The sequence below is a fragment of the Carcharodon carcharias genome, assembly GCF_017639515.1.
Source record: "Carcharodon carcharias isolate sCarCar2 chromosome 39 unlocalized genomic scaffold, sCarCar2.pri SUPER_39_unloc_6, whole genome shotgun sequence".
NCBI lineage: Eukaryota > Metazoa > Chordata > Chondrichthyes > Lamniformes > Lamnidae > Carcharodon > Carcharodon carcharias.
This window is the reverse complement of record NW_024470845.1, coordinates 492,253-506,258: the sequence shown is the minus strand read 5'-3', so window position 1 is coordinate 506,258 and position 14,006 is coordinate 492,253. Positions and strand designations below refer to the sequence as shown.

At 48.0% G+C, this 14,006-nt stretch overlaps 1 protein-coding gene across 5 annotated transcripts in view; it reads right to left on the bottom strand.

Moving 5' to 3' along the window:
* Positions 1-11,361: 11,361 nt before the first annotated feature.
* LOC121274989 overlaps positions 11,362-14,006 on the bottom strand; it is a 58,987-nt gene continuing 56,342 nt past the window's right edge. For 3 of the 5 annotated variants that reach the window (XM_041182381.1, XM_041182382.1, XM_041182383.1), the window contains one exon: positions 11,362-12,032. The gene's annotated coding sequence lies outside the window, so the exon portion shown is untranslated. Of the gene's footprint in view, positions 12,033-13,489; positions 13,964-14,006 lie in introns of those variants that run through there. The other 2 variants (XR_005942331.1, XR_005942330.1) reach the window with 2 other exon arrangements.

The following is a 14,006-nucleotide window of genomic DNA, read 5'->3' as shown; positions in this document are numbered from 1 at the left end:
TTCACATCCTCCTGTTCAAATCCCTCCCTCACCCCCTCCCTCCCTATCTCTGTAACCTCCTCCAGCCCCTACAATTCTCATCCTCCTGTTCAAATCCGTCCCTCACCCCCTCCCTGCCTATCTCTGTAACCTCCTCCAACCCTCCGAGATCCCTGCGCTCCTCCCATTCCGGCATCTCGAGGATCTCCCCTCATTCCCAACTCTCCGCCATGGTCAGTCTGGCCTTCAGCTGCCTGGGCTGGTGAGAGGCATGGTGGGGTTTGGGGAGGCAGAGAGTTGGGGACGCAGGGGGATGGGACCTAAGCTCTGCAATTCCCACCCTAAATCTCTCTCTCTGACCGAGTTTTTGCTCACCTATCCCTCACACCTCCTCACATCACTCGGCGTCAGACTGTGGTCTATAATCGTTGCTGTAGAGGGCCTTGGGGATGTTAAAGCTTCTACAGAAATGCAGGATGGTGTCGTGGTTCAGAGGTGAACATGGGCCTCAGGACAACAGACCAAGTTCCCCCGAACCCCGTGTCCTTCCAATAGCAGCCGTGCTGTCTTCTACATCTTCCCCAGAGGATAGACAGGGCCCTCGGTTTAATATCTCATCATGAAAGAGAGCACCTCCGACAGTGCAGCACTCCCTCAGTACTGGCACCGGGGGGGAGTGTCGCCCTGGATTATGGATCTCAAATCCTAGAGTATATACATCTCCCTCCGACAGTGCAGCACTCCCGCAGTACTGTCACCGAGGGGAGTGTTGGTCTGGATACTTTGCTCAAGACTCTGGATGTGGGACGAAACCAACCTTACCACAATTATTTGATTCCATTGCCAAAGAATTGTGCCTCAGCTGTGCACTGGGGTAAACAATCCCACCTTCAAACCAAATACAATCTTGATCCAGACACCCTGTTAATTAGTTAGTCCTTATCTTTAATTCCTGACTCACAATAACCTGTAGCTAAGTCATAAACAGATCTTGCGAAATGAAAGGTGAACTTGATTCCATAAACCTGTTTTCCATATGCTCAGAATTCATGAAATTGTCTTCGACAAATTGATATTATTTGAAGGCGTTATAACTTATAAAATAGTCCAGGGGACCCCCTGTAAATAATAACACATTCCCGGAGACCCCCTGTAAATATTTACACACTCCCGGTGACCCCTGTAAATGTTAACACACTCCCGGGAACCCCCTGTAAATATTAACACAGTCCCGGAGACACCCTGTAAATATTAACACACTCACGGGCCCCCCTGTAAACATTAACACACTCCCGGAGACACCCTGTAAATATTAACACACTCCCGGGGACACCCTGTAAATATTAACACACTCCCAGGAACCCCCTGTAAATATTAACACACTCCCGGGGACCCCCTGTAAATGTTAACACACTCCCGGGGACACCCTGTAAATGTTAACACACTCCCGGGGACCCCCTGTAAATGTTAACACACTCCCGGGGACCCCCTGTAAATGTTAACACACTCCCGGGGACACCCTGTAAATATTAACATACTCCCAGGGACCCCCTGTAAATATTAACACATTTCTGGGGACCCCCTGTAAATATTAACACACTCCTGGGGACCCCCTGTAAATGTTAACACACTCCCGGGGACCCCCTGTAAATGTTAACACACTCCTGGGGACACCCTGTATATGTTAACACACTACCGGGGACGCCCTGTAAATGTTAACACACTCCCAGGGACCCCCTGTAAATATTAACATACTCCCGCGGACCCCCTGTAAATATTAACACACTCCCGGGGACCCCCTGTAAATATTAACACACTCCCGGAGACACCCTGTAAATATTAACACACTCCCGGAGACACCCTGTAAATATTAACACACTCCCGGAGACACCCTGTAAATATTAACACACTCCCGGGGACATCCTGTAAATATTAACACACTCCTGGAGATACCCTGTAAATATTAACACACTCCCGGGGACATCCTGTAAATATTAACACACTCCTGGAGATACCCTGTAAATATTAACACACTCCCGGAGACCCCCTGTAAATATTAACACACTCCCGGCGACACCTTGTAAATGTTAACACACTCCCGGAGACCCCCTGTAAATATTAACACACTCCCGGGGACCCCTGTAAATATTAACACACTCCCGGGGACCCCCTGTAAATATTAATACACTCCCGGGGACACCCTGTAAATATTAACACACTCCCGGGGACCCCCTGTAAATATTAACACACTCCCGGGGACCCCCTGTAAATATTAACACATGCCTGGAGACACCCTGTAAATATTAACACACTCCCGGGGACCCCCTGGAAATATTAACACACTCCCGGAGACACCCTGTAAATATTAACACGCTCCCGGGGACCCCCTGTAAATGTTAACACACTCCCGGGGACACCCTGTAAATATTAACACATGCCTGGAGACACCGTGTAAATATTAACACATGCCTGGAGACACCCTGTAAATATTAACACACTCCCAGGGACACCCTGTAAATATTAACTCACTCCCAGGGACCCCTGTAAATATTAACATACTCCCAGGGACCTCCTGTAAATATTAACACACTCCCGGAGACACCCTGTAAATATTAACACACTCTCGGAGACCCCTGTAAATATTAACATACTCCCAGGGACCCCCTGTAAATATTAACACACTCCTGGGGACCCCCTGTAAATATTAACACACTCCCGCGGACCCCCTGTAAATGTTAGCACACTCCCGGGGACACCCTGTAAATATTAAGACACTCCCGGAGACACCCTGTAAATGTTAACACACTCCCGGGGACCCCCTGTAAATATTAACATACTCCCGCGGACCCCCTGTAAATATTAACACACTCCCGGGGACCCCCTGTAAATATTAACACACTCCCGGAGACACCCTGTAAATATTAACACACTCCCGGAGACACCCTGTAAATATTAACACACACCCGGAGACACCCTGTAAATATTAACACACTCCCGGGGACATCCTGTAAATATTAACACACTCCTGGAGATACCCTGTAAATATTAACACACTCCCGGGGACATCCTGTAAATATTAACACACTCCTGGAGATACCCTGTAAATATTAACGCACTCCCGGAGACCCCCTGTAAATATTAACACACTCCCGGCGACACCTTGTAAATGTTAACACACTCCCGGAGACCCCCTGTAAATATTAACACACTCCCGGGGACCCCTGTAAATATTAACACACTCCCGGGGACCCCCTGTAAATATTAATACACTCCCGGGGACACCCTGTAAATATTAACACACTCCCGGGGACCCCCTGTAAATATTAACACACTCCCGGAGACCCCCTGTAAATATTAACACATGCCTGGAGACACCCTGTAAATATTAACACACTCCCGGGGACCCCCTGGAAATATTAACACACTCCCGGAGACACCCTGTAAATATTAACACGCTCCCGGGGACCCCCTGTAAATGTTAACACACTCCCGGGGACACCCTGTAAATATTAACACATGCCTGGAGACACCGTGTAAATATTAACACATGCCTGGAGACACCCTGTAAATATTAACACACTCCCAGGGACACCCTGTAAATATTAACTCACTCCCAGGGACCCCTGTAAATATTAACATACTCCCTGGGACCTCCTGTAAATATTAACACACTCCCGGAGACACCCTGTAAATATTAACACACTCTCGGAGACCCCTGTAAATATTAACATACTCCCAGGGACCCCCTGTAAATATTAACACACTCCTGGGGACCCCCTGTAAATATTAACACACTCCCGGGGACCCCCTGTAAATGTTAGAACACTCCCGGGGACACCCTGTAAATATTAATACACTCCCGGAGACACCCTGTAAATATTAACACGCTCCCGGGGACCCCCTGTAAATATTAACACACTCCCGGAGACACCCTGTAAATATTAACACACTGCTGGGGACCCCCTGTAAATATTAACACACCCCTGGGGACCCCCTGTAAATGTTAACACACTCCCGGGGACCCCCTGTAAATGTTAACACACTCCCGGGGACACCCTGTAAATATTAAGACACTCCCGGGTCCCCTGTAAATGTTAACACACTCCCGGGGACACCCTGTAAATATTAACATACTCCCAGGGACCCCCTGTAAATATTAACACACTCCCGGGGACCCCCTGTAAATGTTAACACACTCCTGGGGACACCCTGTAAATGTTAACACACTCCCGGGGACACGCTGTAAATGTTAACACACTCCCGGGGACCCCCTGTAAATATTAACATACTCCCGGCGACACCCTGTAAATGTTAACACACTCCCGGCGACACCCTGTAAATGTTAACACACTCCCGGAGATCCCCTGTAAATATTAACACACTCCCGGGGACCCCTGTAAATATTAACACACTCCCGGGGACCCCCTGTAAATATTAACACACCCCCGGGGACACCCTGTAAATATTAACACACTCCCGGGGACACCCTGTAAATGTTAGCACACTCCCGGGGACACCCTGTAAATATTAAGACACTCCCGGAGACACCCTGTAAATATTAACACGCTCCCGGGGACCCCCTGTAAATATTAACACACTCCCGGAGACACCCTGTAAATATTAACACACTGCTGGGGACCCCCTGTAAATATTAACACACCCCTGGGGACCCCCTGTAAATGTTAACACACTCCCGGGGACCCCCTGTAAATGTTAACACACTCCCGGGGACCCCCTGTAAATATTAAGACACTCCCGGGTCCCCTGTAAATGTTAACACACTCCCGGGGACACCCTGTAAATATTAACATACTCCCAGGGACCCCCTGTAAATATTAACACACTCCCGGGGACCCCCTGTAAATGTTAACACACTCCTGGGGACACCCTGTAAATGTTAACACACTCCCGGGGACACGCTGTAAATGTTAACACACTCCCGGGGACCCCCTGTAAATATTAACATACTCCCGGCGACACCCTGTAAATGTTAACACACTCCCGGCGACACCCTGTAAATGTTAACACACTCCCGGAGATCCCCTGTAAATATTAACACACTCCCGGGGACCCCTGTAAATATTAACACACTCCCGGGGACCCCCTGTAAATATTAACACACCCCCGGGGACACCCTGTAAATATTAACACACTCCCGGGGACCCCCTGTAAATATTAACACACCCCCGGGGACACCCTGTAAATATTAACACACTCCCGGGGACACCCTGTAAATATTAACACACTCCCGGGGACCCCCTGTAAATATTAACACACTCCCGGGGACACCCTGTAAATAGTAACACACTCCCGGAGACGCCCTGTAAATATTAACACACTCCCAGGGACACCCTGTAAATATTAACACACTCCCGGGGACACCCTGTAAATATTAACACACTCCCGGGGACCCCCTGTAAATAGTAACACACTCCCGGAGACGCCCTGTAAATATTAACACACTCCCAGGGACACCCTGTAAATATTAACACACTCCCAGGGACACCCTGTAAATATTAACACACTCCCGGGGACACCCTGTAAATATTAACACACTCCCGGGGACCCCCTGTAAATATTAACACACTCCCGGAGACGCCCTGTAAATATTAACACACTCCCAGGGACCCGCTGTAAATATTAAGACACGCCTGGAGACCCCCTGTAAATATTAACACACTCCTGGGTACCTCCTGTAAATATTAAGACACGCCTGGAGACCCCTTGTAAATATTAACACACTCCCGGGTACCCCCTGTAAATATTAACACACTCCCAGGGAGCCGCTGTAAATATAAACACACTCATGGAGACCCCCTGTTAAATATTAACACGCTCCCAGGGACACCCTGTAAATTTTGACCCAGTGACACTGAAGGAACGGCTGATATGTTTCCCAGTCAGGATGGAGAGTAACTTGGAGGGGAACTTCCAGGTGCTGATGTTCCCCATGTGTCTACTGCCCTTGTCCTTCTAGATGGTAGCGGTCGTGGGTTTGGAAGGTGCTGTCGAAGGAGCCTTGGTGAGTTGCTGCAGTGCATCTTGTAGATGGTACACACGCTGCTGCTACTGTGCGTCGGTGGTGGAGGGAGTGAATGTTTGTGGATGGGGTGCCGATCAAGCGGGGCCGCTTTGTCCTGGATGGTGTCGAGCTTCTTGAGTGTTGTGGGAGCTGCACTCATCCAGGCAAGTGGGGAGTATCCCTTCACACTCCTGACTTGTGCCTTGTAGATGTAGATGTAGTTGGACAGACTTTGGGGAGTCAGGAGGTGAGTCAGTGTTGTTTGCTAACAGACTTTCCCTGAATGTAGATAGTATCTAATTGGCAATCAGGCCCCTCAGGGTGAGGTGGTGAACCATCTCTGGAGCCGCCTGTCTGGGGTGGAGTTTGTGACTGACTGTTTGGAATATTTGTGGAGGGAAAATGTTACCTCTCCCTCTATTTCAAACTATCTGTACCACATTAGTAAATTGCCCGGCACCATTGCACCATGCCCTTTGCAACAAAGGGAACAGGTCGAGGCCATTCAGCCCCTTGATGGACTCCTGCTAGCCCCTAAATAAAAAGGGGACCTGCATTCATCTAGCACCTTTCGCCACCTCAGGACGCCCACAAAACCCTTCACAGCCGACGGCTGACTCTATCTGAAGCATGCTGACGGTTGCTATGCTGCGAATCTCGGCAGCCATTGTGTGCGCACAGCAAGCTCCCACAAACCAGCAATGTGATAATGACCCAGGTCAGCTCAGATTTTTTTCTCAGTGATGTTGGTTGAGGGGCAAATATTGGCCCCAGGACACCATGGGGAGGGTGGGGGGGGGGGGGGGGGTGGGGGGGAGGGGGAGAGGGGGAGATCACCCCGCCCGCGTGGCTCTTCCCCCAATAGCAGCCATGTTCCGTCCACTCGAGAGGGCGGAGAGGGTGCTCGCTTTAACATCTCATCCAGGAACTTCTGACTGTGCAGCACTCCCTCAGGACTGGCACCGGGGAGGGGGGGAGTGTCGGCCGGGATTACGGAGCTCAAATCCTAGAGTATATACATCTCCCTCCGACAGTGCAGCACTCCCTCAGTACTGGCACCGGGGAGGGGGGGAGTGTCGGCCGGGATTACGGAGCTCAAATCCTAGAGTATATACATCTCCCTGCGACAGTGCAGCACTCCCTCAATACTGGCACCGGGGAGGATTGTCGGCCTGGATTATAGAGCTCAAATCCTAGAGTATATACATCTCCCTCCGACAGTGCAGCACTCCCTCAGTACTGGCACTGGGGGGAGTGTCGGGCTGGATTAAGGACCTCAAATCCTGGAGTATATACATCTCCCTCCGACAGTGCAGCACTCCCTCAGTACAGCCAGAAGGGGGAGTGTACTCTAATCCTAGAGTATATACATCTCCCTCCGACAGTGCAGCACTCCCTCAGTACTGGCACCAGGGGGGAGTGTCGGTCTGGATTAAGGACCTCAAATCCTAGAGTATATACATCTCCCTCCGACAGTGCAGCACTCCCTCAGTACTGGCACCAGGGGGGAGTGTCGGCCTGGATTATGGATCTCAAATCCTAGAGTATATACATCTACCTCTGACAGTGCAGCACTCCCTAGGTACTGGCACCGGGAGGGAGTGTCGGCCTGGATTATGGATCTCAAATCCTAGAGTATATACATCTCCCTCCGACAGTGCAGCACTCCCTCAGTACTGGCACCGGGGGGAGTGTCGGGCTGGATTATGGAGATCAAATCCTAGAGTATATACATCTCCCTCCGACAGTGCAGCACTCCCTCAGTACTGGCACCGGGGGGAGTGTCGGCCTGGATTATGAAGTTAAAGCCCTCGAGTATATACACATCTGGGCTGCTCACTCCTCTAATGTCTAGACACCCTCCTGACTCGTGATGCCCCAACTGAACACAGTTAACAGTTTGGAGTTCCCCATGCGCTTTGCCTGACATGGGCTCTTGCAGCCTGTGCTACAACCTGTATAACCAAGTGTGACTGCTGAATCCATCAGTGATATTTGCAAATTGTGCTGTAAATATTCACATCCTCCCACAGATCCTCAAATACTTGAAGGAACCTTGATCAGCAGAATTAATGAAACCTTCCCAAGGATACGTGTCTTTGACTCGTTCTTTCTCTCTCTCTCTCCCTATCAACCTCCTCTGTCTCTCCTTCCTCTCTGTCTGTCTCTTTCTCTTCCTTTGTCTTTCCCTCTTCCCATCTCGTCTCTTTCCAGCTCTGTCTATCTCCCTCTCTCAGCGTCTGTCCCTGTGCCACACTCTGATTGTCTCTCTCTCTCTTTGTGTCTCTGTATCCCTGTCTTTCTCTGTTTTTTTCTCTCTCTTTGTCTCTCCCTCTCTCCGTGTCTCTCCATTTGTCTCCCTCTCACTGTGTCTCCATTTTTCTCCCTATCTCTGTCTCTGAGTATCCCTCTCTGCTTCTATCTCTACATCTCTCTTTCTCCATCTTCCTCTCCATCTCTATCTCTCTCCAGATCTCTCTCCCTCTCACTATATTCTCTCCCTCACTCTATATCTCTCCCCCTCTCTCCATATATCTATTTATCTCACCCTCTATATGTATCTTTCTCTCCCTCTAAAACTCTCTCCCTCTCTATATCTCTCTCTATATATATATATATCTCCCCCTCTATATATCTCTCTCCCTCTCTTATCCCTCTCCCTCCCTCTATACCTCTCACTGTCTCTATATCTCTCACCATATAAATATATCTCCCCCTCTCTATCTGTCCCTCTCTAATAGCTCTCCCTCGCTTGATATCTCTCCCTCCCATTTCTCTCTCCCCATATATATCTCCCCCTCTCTATTTCTCTCATTCTCTCTCTCCTTCTCTCTATATCTCTGCCTATCTCTCTCTCTCCATATATACATATATCTCTGCCTCTCTCCCTATCTCTCTACATATATATTTATCTCGCTCTCTCTCGTCTTCTCTCTATATCTCTCTCCCTCTCTCTATCTCTCTCTCCATATATATATTTCTCTCTCTCTGTATATACATATCTCTCTCGCCCTCGATTTATCTCTCTCCCTCTCTCTATATCTCTCTCCCTCTCTCTATGTCTCTCTCCTGCCCTCTATATCTCCCTCCCTCTCTCTATATCTCCTATATCTCTCTCCCTCTCTGTATCTCTCTCTCCATATATATATTCCTCTCTCCCTCTTTATACATATATATATATATATATATATATACTGTCTCCCTCTCACTCTCCCTCTTTCTCTCTCTCTATATATATACTCTATCTCTCACCCTCCATAAATATATATATATATACTCTCACTCTCTCTCCCTCTATATATATATATATTCGATCGCTCTCTACTCTCTCCATATCTATGTATCTCCCACTCTCTATGTCTCTATCTCTCTCCGTCTCTCTCCCTCTCTTTCCATATATATATTTCCCCCTCTCTCCCTCTATGTATACTCTATCTCTCACTCTCTATAAATATATATATACACTCACTCTCATTCTCTCTATTATATATATCTCTCTCTACTCTTTCTCCATATATATCTTCCCCTCTCTATCTCTCTCTCTCACTCTCTCTATATATACATATATATAATATACATCCCCTATTCCCTTTCTCCATGTCACATTGGATAGAAAGTGTAACATGAGGATATAAGCCAGGCTGCGTTCAGTGAAATCAGAAATGATTTATTTAACTGTCAAAGTGTCCTTCTCACACAGGGTATGTCTGCACTGTTAGAATGTGAATTCAACAAGCAAGTCTGATCAATACAGAATTGATGATTTGGAATGAAAAGGTATAGATTATAATCATTTTGGACGCAAACATAATTAACATGTATAGACATTAATTCTACAACTTGAACTTATACAGCCAATTGAACAAGTTAAATCAGCATTGCGTCATCTCTCTATAACACTTGAGCTCTTTACAACCAATAGACAATTTAAAAAGATTATTCACGTTAATATTAAACGTAGCAGCTTGAGACAAGACGTTACCCGCTTCACACAGGTAAACAGTCCATACAAGCATAACCCTCTCGAACCCCGTCATATTCTCCGGGAATCCTGGGCGGGGGTATCTGGTGAGTGAGGCAGCCCCTGGGAAGGGAGCCTCTGCTTTTAACCCCAAAATGACCGTTATCCCCAAATCCCATATCAGACTTGGGCTGGTAACTTCCACTCTGTGGCTGGGTTAATTTAAAACACTCCCAGGAACCCCATATAAATAGTAACACACTCCCGGGGGCCCCCTGTAAAATATTAATGCACTAATGTGGATATTAACACACATTCATTAATAGCAACTCAATCAAGGCTCGCTAATGATTTGATGAGCTGTAGCTGTCTGGTAACTGGTCCCTTGTACATTAATACTGGTGAATGTGAGGGGTTCAAAAGGCATTCTTAGCTTTCCACAGCGAATGCAACACGAAACAGCTTAAACCTGGCCCGGCTAACCCAACGATTTATCACCCAGACTTATTTACCTGCTTCCCTCTCCTTTTGCCCTGCAATTATTTCCCCTTTCCAAATACCATATTCATGTACACATATGAAGTATTTGTTGATCATAATGATCAAGATATGCATTAACAAAACAAAATACAATATATAATGATGCACTTTTTAAAAAGTGTTTGCATTCTCTGCTTCAGTAAAAACACATTCAATTTTAAAAATATTTGTTACACACACACATATGTGTATATATATATATATATAAAATATAGTGTCAGATCCAACCATAAGGAACATTTACTTCAACAGTTCTGTCGAAGGGTCATGAGGACTCAAAACGTCAACTTTGCTCTTCTCCGCCGATGCTGCCAGACCTGCTGAGTTTTTCCAGGTAATTCCGTTGTTGTTTTGGATTTCCAGCATCCGCAGTTCTTTAGTTTTTATCCCCATCCTCAAGAACAGGGGAGCCCAGCACATTGGGACAAAAGACAGGACTGAAGCCTATGGAGCTATCTTCAGCTGGAAGTGCCCAGTGGATGATCCACCTAGGCCTCCTCCAGAGGTCCCCAGCACCACAGATGCCAGTCTTCAGCCAATTCGATTCACTCCACGTGATATCAAGAGATGGCTGAAGGCACTGGATACTGCAAAGGCTATGGGCCCTGACAATGTTCTGGCACTAGTATTGAAGACTTGTGCCCCAGAACTTGCCGGGCCCCTAGCCAAGCTGTTCCAGTACAGCGAAAACACTGGCATCTACCCAGCTACGTGGAAAATTGCCCAGGTATGTCCTGTACACAAAAGAGCAGGGCAAATCCAACCCCACCAGTTACCCCCCCGTCAGTCTACTCTCGATCCTCAATAAAGTGATGGAAGGGGTCATCAACTGTGCTATCAAGCGGCACTTACACTGCAATAACCTGCTCACTGGTGCCCAGTTTGGGTTCCGGCAGGGGCAACTAGGCTCCTGACTTCATTAACCGCCTTGGTTCAAACATGGACAAAAGAGCTCAACGCTCCTGGGGTGAGGTGGGAGTGACTGGCCTCCACATCAAGACCCGATCATGGAATTCATTGTCACAGAAGGCTGTGGAGGCCAGGTCACTGAGTGTATTTAAGACCGAGATAGACAGGTTCTCGATTGGTAAGGGGGGTCAAAGGTTACGGGGGAGAAGGTGGGAGAATGGGGTTGAGAAATGTGTCAGCCATGATTGAATGGCGGAGCAGACTCGATGGGCCGAATGGTCTAATTTCTGCTCCCGTGTCTTATGGTCTTGTGGATCCACAGGGAGCTCAGGCAAACCACAAAGTCAATGGAAATCGGGAAGGAAAAACTCTCCTCTGGGTGGAGTCATACCTGGCACAGGAAGATCCCACCAACAAATAACATCAAGGGGAAAAAAAAATTACACTTGAGCGCTCGTAGCGCAGGGTGCGCTTCAGATGGGTCCCAGTTTGTCTCTCTTGCCAGGAGAGCGAAGTTTCTTTCAAAGCAGACGTTGAGAAGGCAACTTGACGTTTGGTCCAAGAAATTTATCCAGTGTCCCAGGCTGAGGTACAGGTTGTCCTGAGAGAAATAAACTATTGCTGAAATAAAGAGACAAGCTGTCAAAGGTTTTTGCCTTGGACTCATCAGGACAGACCCAAGAATGCCAAATTTCAAAGGGAACAACGATTTATACCGCGCGGGAAAAGGACGCTTGGTGGGTCGGCAGGCCGGCTCTGATTGGTCAAGGTGTTGCCAGGGAGGGGAGGAGTTCCCTGATGCATTCTCCACGGCAACGCCTCGACCAATCAGGCTCGCCAACCAGTCTGCACCCTTTTCCCATCCACTGTAAAGAGTTGGCCCCTTTCAAATTTGGCATTCTTCCATCTGTCCTGATAAGTGTGTCCCGCGATTCAGCGATATCCAAAAAAAAAAATTACTTCCTTAACTCCAACTCGGTTTCCCGCTTGTTTGCTGTCACTTCCGGCGCTCAGAGCCAAGGGTGACGGTGGGGGGTGGGGGAGGCGGGGTTGAGACACTGGCCTTTCACCCTTTGGGGTAAGGGGCAGACAGTGACCTTTGAACCGCTGGGGCAAGAGTTGGTGACCTTTCTCCCCAACCTGTAAAGTTTCCTTTTAAGGAGAAAAAAAGCCTAAAATAAAAGTCATGGGACAAAGATTTAGCATTTGGGAGCCAAACGCATGGCAAAATTTTGCTGATAGGGTCAATAATTTTGGAGGGGGTGGGGAGAAAGCAAACAGGAAAATATAGGTTAATTAGCCTGACATCTGTCAATGGGAAAACACTAAGATGCATTATTTTGAATCTGGCAGAGTCTACATGGTTTTGTGAAAGGGAAAAAGTGTTTGACCAGTTATTGAACTTCTTTGAGGATGTAACAAGCCGGGTGGATAAAAGGGAACCTGGAAATGTTGTGTGTTTAGGTTTTGAAAAGGTATTTAATGTGGCGCCTCAAAAAAGCTTGCGGCATAAGATAAGTGATGATACAAAGGTGGGGGAGGAAAGCAAGCTGTGAGGAGGATACAAAGAGCCTGCAAAGGGACATCAATGGGATAAGCGAGTGGACAAAAAAGTTGGCAGATGGAGTACAATGTGGGAAGTGTCCAGTTGAGTAGGAAAAATGTAAAAGCTGAAATATTATTCAAACAGAGAGGGACTGCAGGATTCTGCAGTACAGAGGGATCTGGGCGTCCTGGTAGGTGAATCACAAAATGTTAGTATGCTGGTCCAGCAAGTGATGAGGAAGGCGAATGGAGTATTGTTGTCCATTGAGTGGGGGGGGGGGGCGTGGAATGGGATATAACAGTGGGGACGTTTTGTTGCAGTTGTTCAGGGTGTTGGTGAGACCACATCTGGAATACTGTGCACAGTTTTTCCCCTCTTATTTAAGGAAGGACACAATTACATTGGAAGCATTTCAGAGAAGGTTCACTGGGCTGATTCCTGGGATGAAGGGGGTTTGTCTTATGTGGAAAGGTTGGGCAGGTTGGGCCCTGTATCCATTGGAGTTTAGAGGAATGAGAGGCGACCTTATTGAAACATCTAAGATCCTGAGGGGACTTGACAGGGTGGATGCGAGGAGGAGGTTTCCCCCTTCGTGAGGGAGTTTAGAATGAAGAGGGGGGGTCACGCAGGTTTCAGAATAGGAGAGTCCCCCGTCGAAGAGGGAGATGAGGAGGGATTTCTTCTCTCAGAGGGTGGTCGGTCTGTGGAACTCTCTCCCCCCAGAGAGCAGCGGAGGCTGGGCCATCGAATAGAGTCAAGGCCGAGTGAGGCAGGTTTCTGATCGACGAGGGAGTCGAGGGGTATGGCGGTGGGGGGGCGGGGTGACAGGCAAGGATGTGGGGTTGAGGTTACAGTTAGGTCAGCCACGACCTTATTGAATGGGACAGCAGTCTCGAGGGGCTGAGTGGCCTGCTCCCGCTCCTGATTCTTATGATCACCTGAGAGTGATAGAGAGAGAGACACGTACATGTACCACCGAGTCCTTGCTCCTATTTGTTATGATCACCTGAGAGTGATAGAGAGAGAGAGACACATACATGTACCACCGA